The sequence below is a fragment of the Bison bison genome, unplaced genomic scaffold (assembly GCF_000754665.1).
Source record: "Bison bison bison isolate TAMUID 2011002044 unplaced genomic scaffold, Bison_UMD1.0 scf7180017864105, whole genome shotgun sequence".
Lineage (NCBI taxonomy): Eukaryota > Metazoa > Chordata > Mammalia > Artiodactyla > Bovidae > Bison > Bison bison.
The window spans coordinates 5,251,166-5,269,112 of NW_011494677.1; the positions used below are offsets into that span (position 1 = coordinate 5,251,166).

Consider the following 17,947-nt stretch of genomic DNA (forward strand, 5'->3'; position numbering starts at 1 on the left):
CTAACATTTCCCAAGTACTCTCTGCGTTACAGGCACAAAATAGACCTAGAAGGTCTGTCTTGTCCTCATTTGAGCGATGAGGGTGCTGTGACTCAAAGTTATGATAATATGCTCCAAGTCACATTCGTACAGCTAAACTGAGTTTTTTTTTTTTTTTTTATTCCTAACTCCCTTGGCTCAGAAACCCACATTCTCTCTCAGATACTCTGGTGACTTCTTAAAGACTTTGGCAATGGCCTTTAAAAAAAAACTTATTGTGCCTAAAGAGAAGCAGACAGAGCCTTTACGATTATGTGCCATGTTGGTAGAGTCAGCGTTTATACTAGAGACTATTATCCCTGTTTATGAACTTGTTGACTTTCAGGAAAGCAAGTGTGCCATAAATATAAAATACTGCAATTTAATCTCTGAAATGATGGAGCTCCCCTCAGCTTGGGGTAATCATTCCATGATGTACATAAGTCAAATCATTATGCTATAAACTTATACAGCACGGTGTATCTATCGTATCTCATTAAACTGGAAGAAGAAAAAGAAAAACCAAAAAATTATTTGCAATGTAACTGACAGGTTATGATCTATGATTTCCAACAAAGAACTCAGAATCTGAAATGTCCAAGTTCTGTACGGCATGTTTGCGAGGGGCAGAAGTTTTGCAAGGATTATCATTCTGATTTTCTGTGGGTGGGTACAGACTCATCATACGGTGCTTTTGGTCAAAATGTTTATCAAGGGAGTACTGATGGGGAACATCCCTTGGTTAAGACTCTGCCCTTCTACTGCAAGGGGTGCAGGTTCAATCCCTGGCTGGGGACCTAAGATCCTGCATGCGGCTGCGAGTGCCCCCACCCCCTCAAAAAGGGAATATGGATGTAGGAAATAAGGTCTCTGCTTATGGGTTAGAAGCTAATATCAGAATGACCTTGAGCCAGGTAAAGAACTTCTGACCTTGAGTAGAACTGTTGGAGGAGGAAGATTAGAAGAGGGTGCTCCTCTGGAGAACCCAGCCCACGCTGCTGTAGTATCGACACAGCAGGATCGAACACTCAGGTCCAAGTGCATGTTTTTGTGATCAGCAGAGCGAGGGTGGGACAGGAGAGGGCAGCCACTCTGGAGACAGAAAACTGTTGGAGTTGGGGGAACCACAGGGCTCCCTCCCTCATCTAAGGGCAGAGGAACAAATCTTGGAGCTGAATATGTGTCGAGATACTGACACACGGTGTGTCAGTGTTTTGGCAAGGAAAGGTGGGTGATTTTATCTAGGAGTAAATAAAAGTTTAGGAAGAAAGTGCATTCTTTTCATTGCGAAAGTATGGTGAAAAGTGGGTATTCTTGGGTTTTGGTTTTTTTTCTTTTGAGAGGGGATGGAGGGTGTCAAGGGGGACCTTCCATCGTTTAATCTCTCCATTTTCTCTCCAGAAATGATTTTGATCATATTCTCTGTGTTGCTTTGTCCATATTCCTTAAATATTTGGTTTAAAGCAGTTATTCATGACAACAATGAACACTTTCATATGAGATACTTCATCCCTCCAAATCGCCCACAAATAGCAAAATGAGTTCTGAAATCAGTCACTTGCTGGACCTACGCATTACTTTTTGAGCATCTATGTGTTAAACTTCTGTCAGCACTATATTTGATTTTGTAGGCATATACCCTCAAAATATTGAGGAAATGGCAAACATATAGATTCATTTCCCCAGTTGAATAAATAGTTGTTAAGAATTCAGGACACATTTCCCTGTTAATCATGACTAGGTTCCAAGACCTGTCTATCAAAACCTATTGAATCCGTAATGAAGCCAGACCATAAAACTAATAGTCCAAACCTGATTTTGGGGTCCTAGAAATAGGAGACTTACTCCATGGAGAGGATAGAAGATCTAAGATTAAGAGAGCATATGACATTTGAAGATTTAAGTAAATTTAAGAAATCAGTCCTGAATGGAAGGACTGATGTTGAAGCTGAAGTTCCAATACTTTGGCCACCTGATGCAAAGAACTGACTCGTTGGAAAAGACCCTGATGCTGGGAAAGATTGAAGGCAAGAGAAGGGATGGCAGAGGATGAGAAGGTTGGATGGCATCACTGACTTGGACACGAGTTTGAGCAAGCTCCGGGAGTTGGTGATGGACAGGGAAGCCTGGCGTGCTGCAGTCCTTGGGGTCGCAAAGAGACGGACACGACTGAGCAGCTGAACTGAGTGACTGATTTCCAGTGACTTGCCACTAGAGGGCAGTATGTGCAGTGAAACCTCATAATGGAAACAGCTATTGCCTTCTTATTATTTCTAATTATGCTTTTTTATGTTCAAATGTCACCCCTTAATTTTTAATTTGAATTACATAAATAATGGGAAGAAGACATTGAAATTATATACAACTATAACAAAAAGCAACTTAGGAAGATAAAGAATTTTGTTTTTACCAAAGTGAAAGTGAAGTCGCTCAGTTGTGTCTGACTCTTTGTGACCCCATGGACTGTAGCCCACCAGGCTCTTCCATCCATGGAATTTTCTAGGCAAGAGTACTGGAGTGGGTTGCCATTTCCTTTTACCAAAGTAATGCATAAACAATTTTAAAAATGAGATAGTATTAAAAGATGTTTAAAAATTTTTATTGGAGTGTGATTTATTTACAATGTTTTGTTGGTTTCAGGTGTACAGCACAGCAAAGTGAGCCAGTTATACATGTACATAGATCTCTTCTTTTTTAGTTTTTTTTTTCCCATATGGGCCATTACAGAGTATTGAGTTGAGTTCTTCTTAACAACTATTTATTCAACTGGGGAGATGAATCTATATGTTTGCCATTTCCTCAATACTTTGAGGGTATATGCCTGTGCTATGGTACCCCACTCCAGTACTCTTGCCTGGAAAATCTCATGGACGAAGGAGCCTGGTAGGCTGCAGTCCATGGGATCGCGAAGAGTCAGACACGACTGAGCGACTTCACTTTCGCTTTTCACTTCTCATGCATTGGAGCCTTCTCCAATGGCAACCCACTCCAGTGTTCTTGCCTGGAGAATCCCAGGGATGAGGGAGCCTGCTGGGCTGCTGTCTATGGGGTCGCAGAGTCGGACATGACTGAAGCGACTTAGCAGCAGCAGCAGCAGTATAGCACATATACAGGGTTGCCATTTCCTTCTCCAATGCAGGAAAGTGAAAAGTGAAAGTGAAGTCGCTCAGTCGTGTCCAACTCTTAGCGACCCCATGGACTTCAGCCTACCAGGCTCCTCCGCCCATGGGATTTTCCAGGCAAGAGTACTGGAGTGGGGTGCCATTGCCTTCTCCCCTGTGCTGTACAGTAGGTCCTTATTAGTTATTTATTTTACGTATGATAGTGTGTGTATGTCAGTCCCAATCTCCCAATTTATCCTCCCCCTGCCTGACCCCCTGGTACCATAAGTTTATTTTCTACATCTGTAACTCAGTTTCTGTTTTGTAGATGAGTTCATTTGTTCCCTTTTTTAGATTTCACACTGACTGCTATTGTATGATATTTGTCTTTCTATGAATTAGCTTCACTTAAGTATGACAGTCTCTAGATCCATCCATGTTGCTGCAAATGGCATTGTTCATTCCTTTTTATGGCTGAGTAATATCCCATTGTATATCTTCTAAACTTTTTTTTTTCTAATTAAGAGAAAGTTCTCTTTCCCTCTCCCCAATACTTCTGTTTCCTGTAGCTTTCCTGGAATTTGTGTTCATATTTCTAAATAATATGTGCATACTTATATTTCTTGAGATAGTTATTTAGTTTATTTTTAATGACATTGGAAATCATTGTTTACTATATAATTGTTAGAATTTTAAGTTTTCATCTTTGCACTTTTCATTTAGCTTTAATAGTCATCAATCTTCTCTAATTTGTATTTGACCAACCCCACATTTCTCCTTGTCTTCCTAATTATTTTAAATAATTTCTAAGCACTATATCATCTTACATTTCCCTTTTGGATATTTTTACCTGGAGCTAATAATTGTCTTCAAATGATTGCTTAATTTTTATTAATTATCATTTACTTTATTTTAGCAGTTTTCCATTTGATATATATAATATCCCATAGATATATATATATTCCATATATACCTATCTATGTAGGTAGAATGTTTGTATGTATAAAACAAATGAATTTTAGGTACATAAATAAAGTTTAACATTAAAGGGTCTGTGTAGGGCGAGTTTATCCTCCTTCAGAATCTTGGAAGATTTGCACCAGTGGGTTCTAGAAGTCCACTGTCATTCTGATCCTTTTTCCTTTGTAAGTGAACTTTGTGACCAGTCACACAGGCTCGTTTAATTAAGGGACATTAGATTTCTGATTTTGGTACAGTTTTCTATCTTTGAAGGAAAGATACCGTAAGTATTGTACTAACTAAGAACACTCTGGAATTGGGTTCACCTTCATATTAGGTTATTACCTATCTGTATCTGGTAGTATTTTTCTTCCCATTCCTTTGTAAATAACCAGTGTTCTAAAAATTCATAGTGATGTTTTTTTTTTCCCATTGGGATGGACTCTTAGGCCTGTGATTGACTGGCCAATATTTTCTATCTTGCTTTGTGTGGCTCTGAGGTTGGAGAGTGAATTGACTGGATCAAAGTGCCGTTCCACTGGTACAGTCATTGCTGTGTTTTTGAGGCCTTTTTAAACTTCATGCTGGTGTACTCTTTATTCCCAGGGCTTCACTTTTGCTTTCCTTGGTTCTTCTATGTCTTTGAAGATATGTTGAAGGCTTCTTCAAGAAAGTAGCTTGGTAATGTTGATTTTAAAGGTCAAGAGTTTCACTGCTGTTGGAGGATTTTACCATCTCAGATCTTTAAAGATAATGAAAATGTATGGTCAGTAAGGATGGATTTTAAGTATGATACATTGTTATTTAGGGCTTCCCTGGTGGCTCAGTGTTAAAGAATCTGCCTGCCAATGCAGGAGACACTCGTTCGATCCCTGGGTTGGGAAGATCCCCTAGAGAAGGAAATGGCAACCTACTCCAGCATTCTTGCCTGGGAAATCCCATGGATAGAGGAGAGGAGGCTGGCGGGCTACAGTCCATGGAGGCATAAGTGTTGGACATGACTGAGCTAGTGAACAACAACAATTGTTATTTAATCATTGCTCGAATGTTAACTGTCAAAATGGTTCCCTTGGCCTATGTGATGTCCATGAGGAGGTGTGACCCGATGTCCATCCAGAATTGGTTGGAAGTGCCTGTTTTGAGCTGTGAACGGCGAATGCTGTTCAAGTACAATTAAGAGTTTTGAGCTTCAGGACTCTCTGATGTGCTTAGTGAAGTATACACGTGCTTTATTTAGAGCTGGTCATGGCATGGTCCTCTAGATAAAGGGTCCCCAACCTCTGGGACCTAAGGCTTGATGATCTGAGGTGGAACTGATGTAATAATAATAGAAATAAGTCTCACAATAAGTGTAGTGTGTTTGAATCACCCCGAAATCATCCCCCCCTCCCAACAATCTGTGGAAAAATCGTCTTTCATGAAGTCGGTTCCTGATGCTGAAAAGGTTGGGGACCGCTTTTCTACATTGCTCCCTCTTCGTTTGGCCTGTTATTATTTTAAATCCCAAATGAAGATTGTCTAAAGACTGCTTTTCTGATTAACTAATGGCACCGTGCAGTTTTTCATTCTCAGACAAAGCCATTCTGTAAACGCATCCTCTTCAGTGTATCTGCGAGGGAGCAGATTAGTAGAAATACTACTCCGTGGTTCATCTTGGCCTCGTTCCAGCTGTGCTGTAGATTAGACACTACTTCGGCATTTCCCTGTCTCTCTCCTTCATCCTGATTTTGTGTTATCCCGTCTTAATTTTCTTATGTACCTTGGATCAGTGAAAGTGCTATTTTTCTCATAACGTCATTCACCGATTCTAATCCTCTCACTCCTTTCATGCGAGCTCAAAGATATCTCTCTGGTGCCATTATTTTTCCTGAGCACTAGCTCCAAGTTACTGGGGGAGGATTTATTTTCAAGGCTTGGCACCTGAATGGCCTGGACCGTAAAACCCAACCGCTATCCACGGCTCGTTATTAGACGGGAGGGGACCTGACGATACAGTAGGAAACCTGAGTGAAATGGGGTCTGGGGTGGTCATCAGCGCCAGGCGGCTGGCCCGAGGGGTCTGCCTGGGCAGATGGCGCTGCACTGGGGCCCCTGCATGCCCACTCAGCTCCAGGACTGTCTCTCATGTTTCCCCGGGGCCAGGATCTCGGCTATGGACCAGACTTCATTACATACCAGCAGATGGGAGAGGCAACCCAGTTACTTTCCATTTCCCAATCGGGAAATAATTCTGGGAAGACGTTTGTCTCTGCGGGTGCAGCGCGAGGAGGCGCTTTACTGGCTAGCAGGAACCAGCAGACATCTGGCACATGGCAGTGTACACGCATGCACACACCCGAGGCTCAGGCGTCTCTTATCCCTCGCCAGGTATGTAGCAAGTGGGAGAACTTCTGGCTTTTCGCTTGAGAAGTTTCCAGTGCAAGTTCATGGGAGCGCCAGCTGGCCAAACTGCTCTCTGCTTCCCCGTTCAACACCAGGAGGCAGAGCCTCCCCTCCTGTGGGCCTTGCAAGGTCACGGCCGTCTCAGGGCTGCCCAGCAATAAGGCAGAGTCCATCCATTCCAGCCTCGGATGCCAACAACTTGTGGTGCCTCCCAGATCTCTGGGCAGCATTAGATTCAAGGAAGAACGGAGAACTGAGAAGTGATGGTTTCCTGGGAGCAGGGCAAGATAACATTCTCAAAAACCAAATACTTGAGGTTGTGAAGGGTAGGATCACTTCATGATTGGCTGAAGGGCACTGGCTTGACTTCTCTGATCCCCTCTGAGGTACCCCATCCCTCCATCCTGAAGGCCTGTGCCTCCATTCCCTAGTATCTCGCCAACTCTCAGATGTTTCCTCGAAGTGAGTAGATAAGACCTCAGGGTCAGAATGGAGACCACCTCCTGAGCAAAAGCCACCTCGTGCATTTTCATTAGATTAGGTTCCCATGGTCGGAATTGTCTCTGTTTATGTTGGGCTGCCCTAATGCATTGTTCAGAAGGCACTACCCCGCCTCCTTTGCTGTTGTGCCCCGGGTCTTCTAGTCTTCTGATGAGTTCATGGTTATAACAACAGCAAAACACTGCAGAAGGGGAGAACGGTGGCCATGCTTTTCTTTCGATATTTCCAGAGAAGGAATCTGTACAATTTCCTGTAATGGAGGGCTGCACAAAATCTGAGTGAATTTCGAGTTTATTTTTCACAGGGACTGGGGCAACGGGCTGCTGCCTTAGCTTCCTGTAAGTGTAGAGTTGAGAGTGACCATGGATCTTCGACCTTCCTCAAGCTTCAGGGAGCTCTCCAACAGCACCCCTAAAAGATGTTGCTCCAGTCTGTCCTGCATCCAGATGGAAGATCTGGCTCTTCCTTTTTTTTTTTTTTGGCTCCACCACGCAGCATGTGGGATCTTAGTTCCCCCACCAGGGAGCGCACTTGCGCCCTCTGCAGCGGAAGCGCGGGGTCTTAACTGCTGGACTGCCAGGGAAGTCCCGCACTCTTATTTTTAAAATCAACTCATGTCATTATACACTACCGTGTGTAAAACAAGTAGCTGGTGGGAAGCTGCTATATATAGCTCCGTGATGGCCTGGGTTGGGGGGATGGAGGTGGTTAGGAGAGAGGTCCAAGAGGGAGGGGATTTATGTATCCACAGAGCTGAGTAGCTTGATTGTACAGCAGAAACCAACACTGCATTGTATAGCAGTTATACTCCAATAATAAAGTAGAAATAAAATAAACTCTTGGAAGGTTAAGTTTACATATAACAAATGCACACATTTTAAGTCAGCAGTTGGTTGCAACTTATAGTTAAGATATAGACCATTTACCCACTCCAGAAAATTCCCCTGTGCCTTCTGTAAGCCAGTCTGCCCTACTCCCCCTTCTCTGCTATCCCTCTGGTCTGATTTCTAGCACCATCGATTCTGGTTTTGCTCATTTAGAGACTGTGGACTGTCTTTTGTCTGGCTTCTGTCTCAAAGCATATATCTGAGACTCCTCTCGCTTCCAATCAAAAAGAGATGAAACTTGGGACTCTCCTGGCGGTCCAGTGATAAAGACTTCGCCTTCCAACATACGGGGTGCGGGTTCGATCCCTGGCCGCAGAGCTAAGATCCCACGTGCCTTGCACCCAAGAACCAAAACAGAAACAGAAGCAGTCTTGTAACAAATTCAGTCAAGACTTGAAAAGAAGCAATGAGACTGTGATTTGTAGCCCACACTGTAGACGTATCTGACTGGCAATAAGACTCCTGCCTGCGGCTATTGAGGGCCTGGACATTGTTTTCTTTGATGGGGTATGGCCTGGGGGGGTGACTGACTGTCCCGAGTTCCTGGGGCTCAGGTAGTTCTTAGGGTACCGGATTTTCACTGGTAAAACTGGAGATACCCCAGGCAAGCTGGGATGAGTGGCTCACCCTCGCTTTTGTACTAGAGATGGTGAAGAACGTTAGGCCGCCAGGGGAGTGAGCGTCTAAACAACAGACGGAGGACAAGAAAAAGGGACATGTTAGGTTTCTTCACCTTGAGTCTCAGCTCCAAGGACCCGGCTCCCGAAGGACCCTCTGCGAGCCTTGCAGTTGGAGGGTTTGCTGGCTTTGTGTCACTTACCCGGTTTCAACTGATTTTTAAAAATTTTGTTTATTTTTAAAATTTTTCATTGGAGGATAATTGCTTTACAATGTTGTGTTAGTTTCTGCCATACAACAACATGAATCAGCCGTAAGTATATACATATATCCCCTCCCTCTTGAGCCTCCCCCCCACCCCCACCCCCATCCCACCCCTCTAGGTCATCACAGAGCCCTGAACTCAACTGATTTTTGTAAAAAAATATTTTTTATAGTTTAGTTCCTTATTTTATTAAGGACGTGTTATGTTTCATTACTTTTCTACTTTCCAGAATACTCCTTTAAGAGCTCCAGCACTGCCAGCATTTAATACTTTTCAATGTAATCAAAAATTGTGAAGCCCTATTGAAAGCATGAAGATTAACATTAAAATAATTATTATTATTATTATTTCAAGGTGCTTGGTTTGATGCGCTCCAGCTTGATTATTTTGATGTGTTTAATTTTAAAAATCCAACCACTTTTTCGACTGAGTTACAAGGCTCTGCCCTGAGGTGGCTTCTCTGAGGATGTGTGCCAATCTCTCGTTTATATCTGAAGTAATTCATTCACTGGATGTTAGCTGTTCACTTGTTGATGGTCAAGGAAGCTGTAATCTGCCTGCTTTCCTTTTGGGGCAGATGAAATTCCTGGCAGTTGACTGAGTCACATAATTTCCAACATAAATTCTGAAACATAATTCTCTTGTAAGCATGCTGGATTCCAACGGAAATCTTTCGAAAGTAGCACTGGGGTGAGGTGGCGGTTCTGGGCTGTGATTTGGGAGCCTTTATGTGCTATACAGAATTTGTGAGGCTTTTTAATGCTTCTCTTCAGAGAGGTGTCTCATTTTTTGCCTTAAAAAAAAAAGGAAAGAAAGAAAAGAACCCTTTTGGCTCTGCTGTGCAGCATGTGGGATCTTATTTCCCTGACCAGGGATCAAACCCTTGTTCCCTGCCTTGGAAGCTCAGAGTCTTAACCGCTGGACCACCAGGAAAGTCCTGCCTTTAATTGTTTTGGTTTTTAAAATGTACACAATTAAGGCATGAACAAATCACTGATGCAATTTAAACAATAAATATAGTGAGTGAAAACATTCAACCTTACTTTCTCAATCCCTTCTCCAGTTAGATTTTCCTTCTAGAATTTTTGAATTCAGCCTGTAGTTTTGTCTGTTTTTTTTTCTTAAACTGAATCATACCATAGATATATATTGGTTTTTTTTCCATTTAAACATGTGTTTTAAAGATTTTTTTTCATATTAGACTATATCAGTTTACTTCATTATGTCTAAAGTTATGTTGATTCAGTAGTATGGCAGTACCTACATTTACTTAATCATTCTCCTGTCCATGGTTATTTAGGTTGCTGTTTTTCTGTTACATTACCACGAACATACATCTGTCTTTGCCTATATGTACTCTTACTTCTCTAGATATTTGATAATGGAGTTATTGTGTCAATGGATAAATTAAATTGAATTTTGGTACACACTGCCAAATGGGCCTCAACAAGGCTGCACCAATTTCCCCTCAAAGTTTAAATTCTTTTAACATGTGAAAATTTTGAAACAAAATGAAAATGGATAATTAAATTTTGCAAGCTCAAACAGCAAATTGAGAATTTGCTCTGTTTTCAATAAAATCTTATTTATTGCTTACTTATACATCTGATTTGTATAAAGCTCAGAAAAGACTTTAGACACTTGGTTTATTGATTTAACTTGCCAGTTATAATTTCATGGACTTTGCCTGAGCTCAGAATTAGAATGAGTTTTAATGATTTTCCATGACTGACTGCTAAGATGTTTCATTAGAATAAACACTAATGAAAATGTGGTCAGCATGGAATTCTCTAGAACTCTACCTCTGGAGAAGGAAATGGCAACCCACTCATGTATGCTTGCCAGGATAATCCCATGGACAGAGGAGCCTTGTGTCATAGCCTGGTGCTACAGTCCATGGGGTCACAGAGAGTCGCACACGACTGAGCCACTGGACATGCACACATGACCTCCGCCTGAAAGATCTCCTGTATGGAAACTCAGCTAAGAGTCTACTTCTTTAGTATTTCCTTACCATCCCAATGTGTTTATTTTTGGTTGTGCTGGGTCTTTGTTGCTTGGAGGGCTTTCCCCAGTTGTGGTGAGTGGGGTACTCTCTAATAATTGTGGTGGTTTCTCCTGTGGAGCACTGGCTCGAGGCATACAGACCAGGCAGTTGCCGCTTATGGGCTCTAGAGCTGGGGCTCAGTAGTTGGGGTGCACGTGCTTAGTTACATGAGGCATGTGGAATCTTCCCGGACCAGGGGTTGAACCTGTGTCACCGGCACTGGCAGGCAGACCGCCATCCACTGTACCAGACTAGGGAAGTCCACTATTCCATGCTTAATTTTTATAACTCACTAATCCTTTCTCACATCATTGGCTCTGTCAGTTTTTTGCTTTTTGCAAAGAGTTAATAACTGGATGCTAAAGTGGCATGAAGACTTCGTTATTATTATTTTTTTTGTAATGAGCAGTAGTATCAGTACTCTACCATGAAGTATTGTCGCAAGTAATTAAAATAAAATTGCTCTACTTGTCAGAGCAAATGAGGCGGGAGAAAAGTCCTAAGATGATGTAGTGATTTTTCTCATCATTTCATCTCTTTCTCTCTAACTTAATATATCCGTTTATGTTTAAAGAAACCTGTTGACCTCTTTGGGTGGAGATGCACGTCATGAAATCAGACATCTAGGATTGTGAACTGAAATTCTTGTTTGCTTCTGATGGCACTGATATATTAATAATTTGCCAATGACACTTGTAGGAAAGATTTCTTTTTTAGAATTCTCAGTGGTTCCACATTTGAGCTCTATTCCCTTGACACATGCTTGTTGTTAACACCCTGTTTCTTTTTTAAATAAAATCACTTATTTATTTATTTTTGGCTGTGCTGAGTCTTTGTGCGGGTTTTCTCTAGTTGCAGCGAGCGGGGGCTGCTCTATAGTTGCAGCGTGTGGGTTTCTCATTGTGGTGGCTTCTTTCGTTGCCGAGCACAGGCTCTCAAGTTTGGCCTTCAGTAGTTGTAGTGCACAGGCTCAGTTGCCTTGCAGCACGTGGGATCTTCCTGGACCAGGGATCGAACCCCTGTCCCCTGCATTGGCAAACAGATTTTTTTTTTTTTTTTTTTAGTATATGTGCTGCCGAAGCGAGCACGGCAAACAGATTCTTAACCACTGGACCACCAGGAAAAGTCCCAACATCCCATTTTTACTTTTACTTCTTTCTCTTTCACTGCCTCTTCTTGCCCAAATAAGCTTTTGCAAAATAAGACCAAAATGTATTTATATTTATTTCCCAAATATCGTTGAGTACCTGCTATATCCAAGATACTATGTTAGGTTCCACAGCAAAGATGAAATAAGACACGGGTCCTCGAAAGCCCCTCTGTCTGCTGGGGGTCTGTACAGGTGCCCACATAATTATAGTTGAGTGTGAGAAATGCTGTAGTTCAGGCTTATGCAGAAGACCACGAGATAACTGAATATGGAATGATGAAATGAGGAGCAGGGCAGTTTGGAAAACTCATCTTTCAGATGTGTCCTCCTCCTCAGGTCCACTGGCAGTAGCAATTTAGCCTTTTTTAGAAAAAGAACAGAAGGAGCATTGTTCTTTTTCAAATTTAACATCTCTGAAATCAGCATGTATTTTGCCTTTCTGTGGTTCAGTCGCTCAGTCGTGTCCGACTCTTTGCGGCCCCACAGACTGCAGCACACCAGATGTCCCTGTGCTTCACCATCTCCCGGAGTCTGCTCAAACTCATGCCCATTGAATTGGTGGCGCCATCCGACCATCTCATCCTCTGTCACCCTGTTCTCTCCCTGCCTTCAGTCTTTCCCAGCATCAGGGTTTTTCCCAGTGAGTCAGCTCTGCGCATCAGGTGGCCATGTGCATTTCTAGTCTTCCTTCAGTCACTGTCCATGGAGCATCACCAGTGATGCAGCTGAGACTCTCTGTGTGGGCATGAATTGGGCTGTCCTTCTGTCTGGCACGAGGGGACCACTGCAGCTGGGGGATGTTTTCATCCCCAAACCAGTGAAGGGCCATTTGAGGAAAATATGAGTCAAGGTGGTGTCAGAAACCTTTCTTTGACGGCTTCTTGTCACACCGAGAAAGCATCGGCATCAAAAGTTGGGAATGGGTGTCAGTGGTTGGGGAGAAAAATCTTGGAGACAGTACTGGAGCACTTTTTTAAGCAGTCTGTATTGCCAGCAACCTTTTTTTCTTTTTAATGGAGTTGTATTTGACTTACAGTGTTGTATTAGGATTGCCAGCAGTCTTAACAGCACAGAACAAAATAGTGTGTTCAAAAAGAGACATCAGAGATTGGAAAGTGATTCAGAAGAGCTGGACTCTGTAAAAGTGTGTTAGATACTTAAACAAATTTTCTCCTCTATATTTCTCACAATATTAACAGGAGTGATAAGTGATAAAAAATGTATGAGAAAATCTGAAAGAGTTCTTTCAGTAAGTATAAATAAAAATTCTCAGTATGTGGAAGCATTGTATCAACAGTTTAATTGGAAATATTTTTCTTTTCTTTATTTTTGGCACACCTTGTGGCAGGCGGATCAGGGATCAAACCCATGCCTCCCTGCAGTGGAAGAGCAGAGTCTTAACCATTGGCCCTGTGGAAAAGTCCCGAAATATTTTTCTTAGTGACACAAAAAATAATAGTACATCATATAATTTATTTTTCCTGGATTCGATTCAATTAAATGTGACTGCCTTCCTTCCTTCCCTGGTTCCTCCCATCCATCCTTCCATTTAAAAAAAAACGCACGTGTGCGCACATGTGAGTATGTGTGTGTATGTGTGTGCTTGTGTGCTCAGTTGTGTCCAACTCTTTTCGACCCCATGGACTGTAGCCTGCCATGTTCCTCTGTCCGTGCATTTCTCCAGGCAAGAATACTGAGTGGGTTGCCATTTCCTTCTCTAGAGGATCTTCCCGAGACAGAGATCAAACCCACGTCTCCTGCATTGGCAGGCAGATTCTTTACTGCTAGTGCCACCTGGGGAGCCCTTTTTAAAAAATGTGGAACATAAAAGAAACACAGGAGAGGGATCTAGGTGCCTAAGGGATGAGGAGGAAGATACTCTTTCTTACATAATCTTTTGTTCACTTCATTTTAATTTTTATGAAAGCCATGCTGCTGCTGCTGCTAAGTCGCTTCAGTTGTGTCCCACTCTGTGCGACCCCATAGACGGCAGCCCACCAGGCTCCCCCATCCCTGGGATTCTCCAGGCAAGAACACTGGAGTGGGTTGCCATTTCCTTCTCCAATGCATGGAAGTGAAAGTGAAAGTGAAGTCGCTCAGTCGTGTCCGACTTCTAGCGACCCCATGAACTGCAGCCCACCAGGCTCCTCTGTCCATGGGATTTTCCAGGCAAGAGTACTGGAGTGGGGTGCCATACATACTCCAAATTTAGACAGCGAATAGCTATCTCCTGATGTTACCACTTAAGACTTTTATCTGACTCCTTTGGTTGCTATCGCCAGATCTCTAAGTATTATAATATAGTGCATGCATGCTCAGTCACTCAGTTGTGTCTGGCTCTTTGAGACCCCATGTTCCTCTGTCCATGGAATTTTCCAGGCAAAAATACTGGAGTAGGTTGCCATTTCCTCCTCCAGGGGATCTTCCTGGCCCAGGGATGGAACCTGCATCTCCCAGACCTCCTGCATTGGCAGGCAGATTCTTTACCACTGAGCCAAGTGAGAAGCCTAAGTAACACAGGAATATTACTATTTCATAATTTTTCAGCGTTAGGCATTAACTTCTGACTCTATCTTGGAAGATCAGGATTTATTCTTTTACCTTTTGTTGCTCAACACACACATACACACTCACTCCCCTTTTAGAATCCTTGCCTTCCACTTTTATTATTGTATTTGATAGATCAACACTCACCATGCATTATATGGCCACCCAAATGATATTCATGGATGAATCAGTACACTGATTACTTTTCTTGTTTACCCCGAGTTAATAATTAGATTTTTTTTAATTGCTTGATTTTTTTTGATAGAAAAATTCTTTAATCAAAACAAGTTTTCATGTTGACAACTTATGGCTTAACTAGAATAAATTTGTCCAAGTTTAAATTATGTTAGAATCAAACAGAGTTCCCTCAAAACAGTGGGTCCTAGTTCCATTGTAAGACCTCTCAAAAGCAAAATTCCAATTACTGAAATGATTCCAAGTTTTCATAAAGATGAAAAACAATTACCCCAGAGGTCAAAGCATGCAATGCATGTCACACACAAACACTGGTATTAAGCCTTTTCCCCTGTATTCCTAGTTTTCAAACATGAGAAGCATCTTTTAAGCTACTGCAAACCAGCAGCTGACCTAGTATTCAGAATATCTTAGAAATGCTGTTTGTTAAGGTTGTTCTTAAATTTTGTGTTAACCTTGGTTCACTCTCATTTAGTCCATATACATGAATATACAGACAACTTCTTTACTTTTGTCTGCTGCCTCGGAGTAACTAGCTTTTTGCAATCCTGTCACATGTATGTGTTAGAAATAAAAATTCCCTTCCCATACAGCCATGTTTTCAAATACGTTAGTTTCCTTATATAGTATTTATATTTATTTACTGCAGAAAGCATTATGGATTGCATTTTTTCCAATTTAAAAAATACTTAATGACTTCTTTAATGAGTGGGACTTTTTAAAAAATTCAGAAACTTGAGACATTTCTCAAAAATAAACTTTTATCATCTAGTTTTCAGTTTCAGCTCCTACTACCTGTAAAGGATCTTAAATGGTTGAACCCTAAAAGCCAAATTCATTCCTACATACACCACTGCTTACTGCAGGAAACTCATGTGACTTTCACTGAATTCTCAGGCACGAAACTAAATCACCTTCAGAAGTTAGCATGAGTTTTGCACCTCCTAGAAGTGTCAGTTCAATGTCAGTTGGGTATCTAGCTGTCATACAAAAAGACATACAGACTGCACATTGTTAGAAAGCAGCAGGATAATGTAGCACAAGGTAGACTGAGATTGAAATCAACTTTGGATAAAAGAAAGGAGGGTGTGAGTACTTGTATAGAAGTAACATTTTATCAACCATAAAAATGCTTAAATTATACAAAACCCACAACAGTGAAAAGACAGCCTGGTAAATCTAAGATTTGTAAAAACTATGCACAAAACCCATAGTATCTGAGAAAAGAGGAAAGGTTTATACAAGTAGCAGTTTTAAAAATGTAACTTTTTTCTACTATCAATTACACATTAACATACACACACTAAATGAAAATATACTACAACCAATGTCTGGAAGAGCAGTTTAACATTTCCTAAATGAACTTCCCCTCACATTCACTGTATAATGTAGCTGTTAATATTGCACACGTACAATTAGCAATGTTTAGTCACTTTTAAACAAAGATAAGGAGATTACTCCCTCAAAACAAGTTTCAAACATCAAAACCTATGCTTATAAAAATTTAAAACTTTCAGCAGTCTAAATATTTCAAATGAAAACCATTGCAAACTTCTCAAATATTCTCTATATTCCAGGTATGTCAACCTAGTTTTCTAGTTTAGAGACTTTCAGAGATACTGCAGCCTCTCTCTTCCCTGGATGGCTTTTTCTTCCTACCGGCCTTGGTTGTCTTTGCTTTCTTCATTGTTAGTTCCATCGTGTTGTGGCTGATTACTGTCTTGAGCATCCGATCCTCCATTTAGACCCTTTGAACCTGTTTGTTCCTTTTCTAGCTTTTTATTTGGCCCTTTCTTCCCCTGATCCTCGGTTTTATTTGCTTCCTCATGCTGTCTTTGTTCGGCAAGAGATCTGTTCAGCACTTGTGTGATCACAGAATCTTCTTCACCAACCAAAACATGTTCTTAAACTTGTTATACAACATTGCAGACTTTTCCATGATAACCTAACTTTGAATTGCCGTACTTTGAAAAAAGCATTATCATCTCTGTGTTTTTGAGCTTGTTGCATTGTGTGATCTGAAGTGAAGCCAGTTCATCCAAGGCCTCCGTACATCTGTTGACATCAAGATTATCAATTTTGAGTGAATTGTTAATTTCAACATGTATCCTTTGAAGTGGAGAATCCATTGATGTTTCTCGCTTCTTCTCTACTTTCTTAACTTCTGGCTTCTTTCCTTCATCTCTTTTATGTTACTCAGTTTCCATTTGCTATTCTTGCTTGCGTTTTCTATCGCGGCTTCTTTCTCCTGTTGTCCTTTGAGCATATTCCCTCTATGAGCAGTGTCAAAGTTTCCCCCACCTTTTCTCTTCACCTTCTTGATCATCTCCTTCCTCTTCAGAATCAGAGGTTGATGTAACCCCTGTTTTGGCTAAATCTTTCCTTTTTGATTCAACTTGCTTTTCCCCCTCTTTTTTAAATCTCTTTTCTTGGCTTTTCTTCTTCCTTCTGGCCTTCTTCATCCTTTTTAAGCTGTATTTTAGGTTGTTTTTCCTCTTGCCCCTTTTTCTTGCTTTTGTCTTCTTCAGTTATCATGTCTCTCTCCGAAGGACAGGGCTGTTTTGCCACTTGGGGTCTGCGTCTTGGTTTTGGAATCTCGACCTCTGTAGCTGGAGGTTGTCCTCTTTGACTCACTTTTAGATCAGCAGATGCTGTTGCTGTAGTCACTACTCCGGCCTCAGTTTCTACTTGATTTTCTGGCTTTCTCTTCCTCCCTCACCCCGCAGCTTTTGCAGTGGTTATGTCAGTTGCTTTCATAACATTCATTGCTGGCTTTTTCTTCATGTTCGCTGTCTTCCTGTGAAAACACTTGTTTCTTTTTCTTCAACATCAGATGACGGATTTGACACTTTAGCTGATGCCTGTTGACTTGAAAATTTCACTTTCAGATTGTTATCCATCTCCCATAAGCTCTTCATTAAAGCCTTTTCATTCATTTGGTTTGCTGTACTTTGCCTTATTTCCTGAGTAAGGAAATACATCCTTTGGGCCTAAAAAAGCAGTCTCATGAGTTGCAAAAAAGAAAATCGGTAGTTTGTTTGTAGGGTGGTTTTACAGCTCGGTCAGGAACTTCATCTACTCGAGCTGGCCAGTGAGGATAGCCTTTCACCTTGGCAAAGATGAGGTCCCCAGGTTTGAAGTCGCGAGTCATGTTTCAGCGGCGAGGCCAAGGGTCCGAAGCCCAGGAGGTGCGGCGGCGCGGACCGCAAGGGGATCCGGGAAGGCGGACCGGGGCCGGGGCGGCGGCAGAAGGCGGGGAGGGTGCCTCGGGGGGCC

At 41.8% G+C, this 17,947-nt stretch overlaps 1 protein-coding gene and 1 pseudogene across 2 annotated transcripts in view; one reads left to right on the forward strand and one right to left on the reverse strand.

Moving 5' to 3' along the window:
* The window catches only part of FUT10 (fucosyltransferase 10 (alpha (1,3) fucosyltransferase)), a 78,919-nt gene that overhangs the window by 37,867 nt on the left and 23,105 nt on the right, over positions 1-17,947 (forward strand). The gene's annotated exons all lie outside the window — the stretch shown is intronic.
* On the reverse strand, positions 16,272-17,869 carry LOC104987779 (annotated as a pseudogene).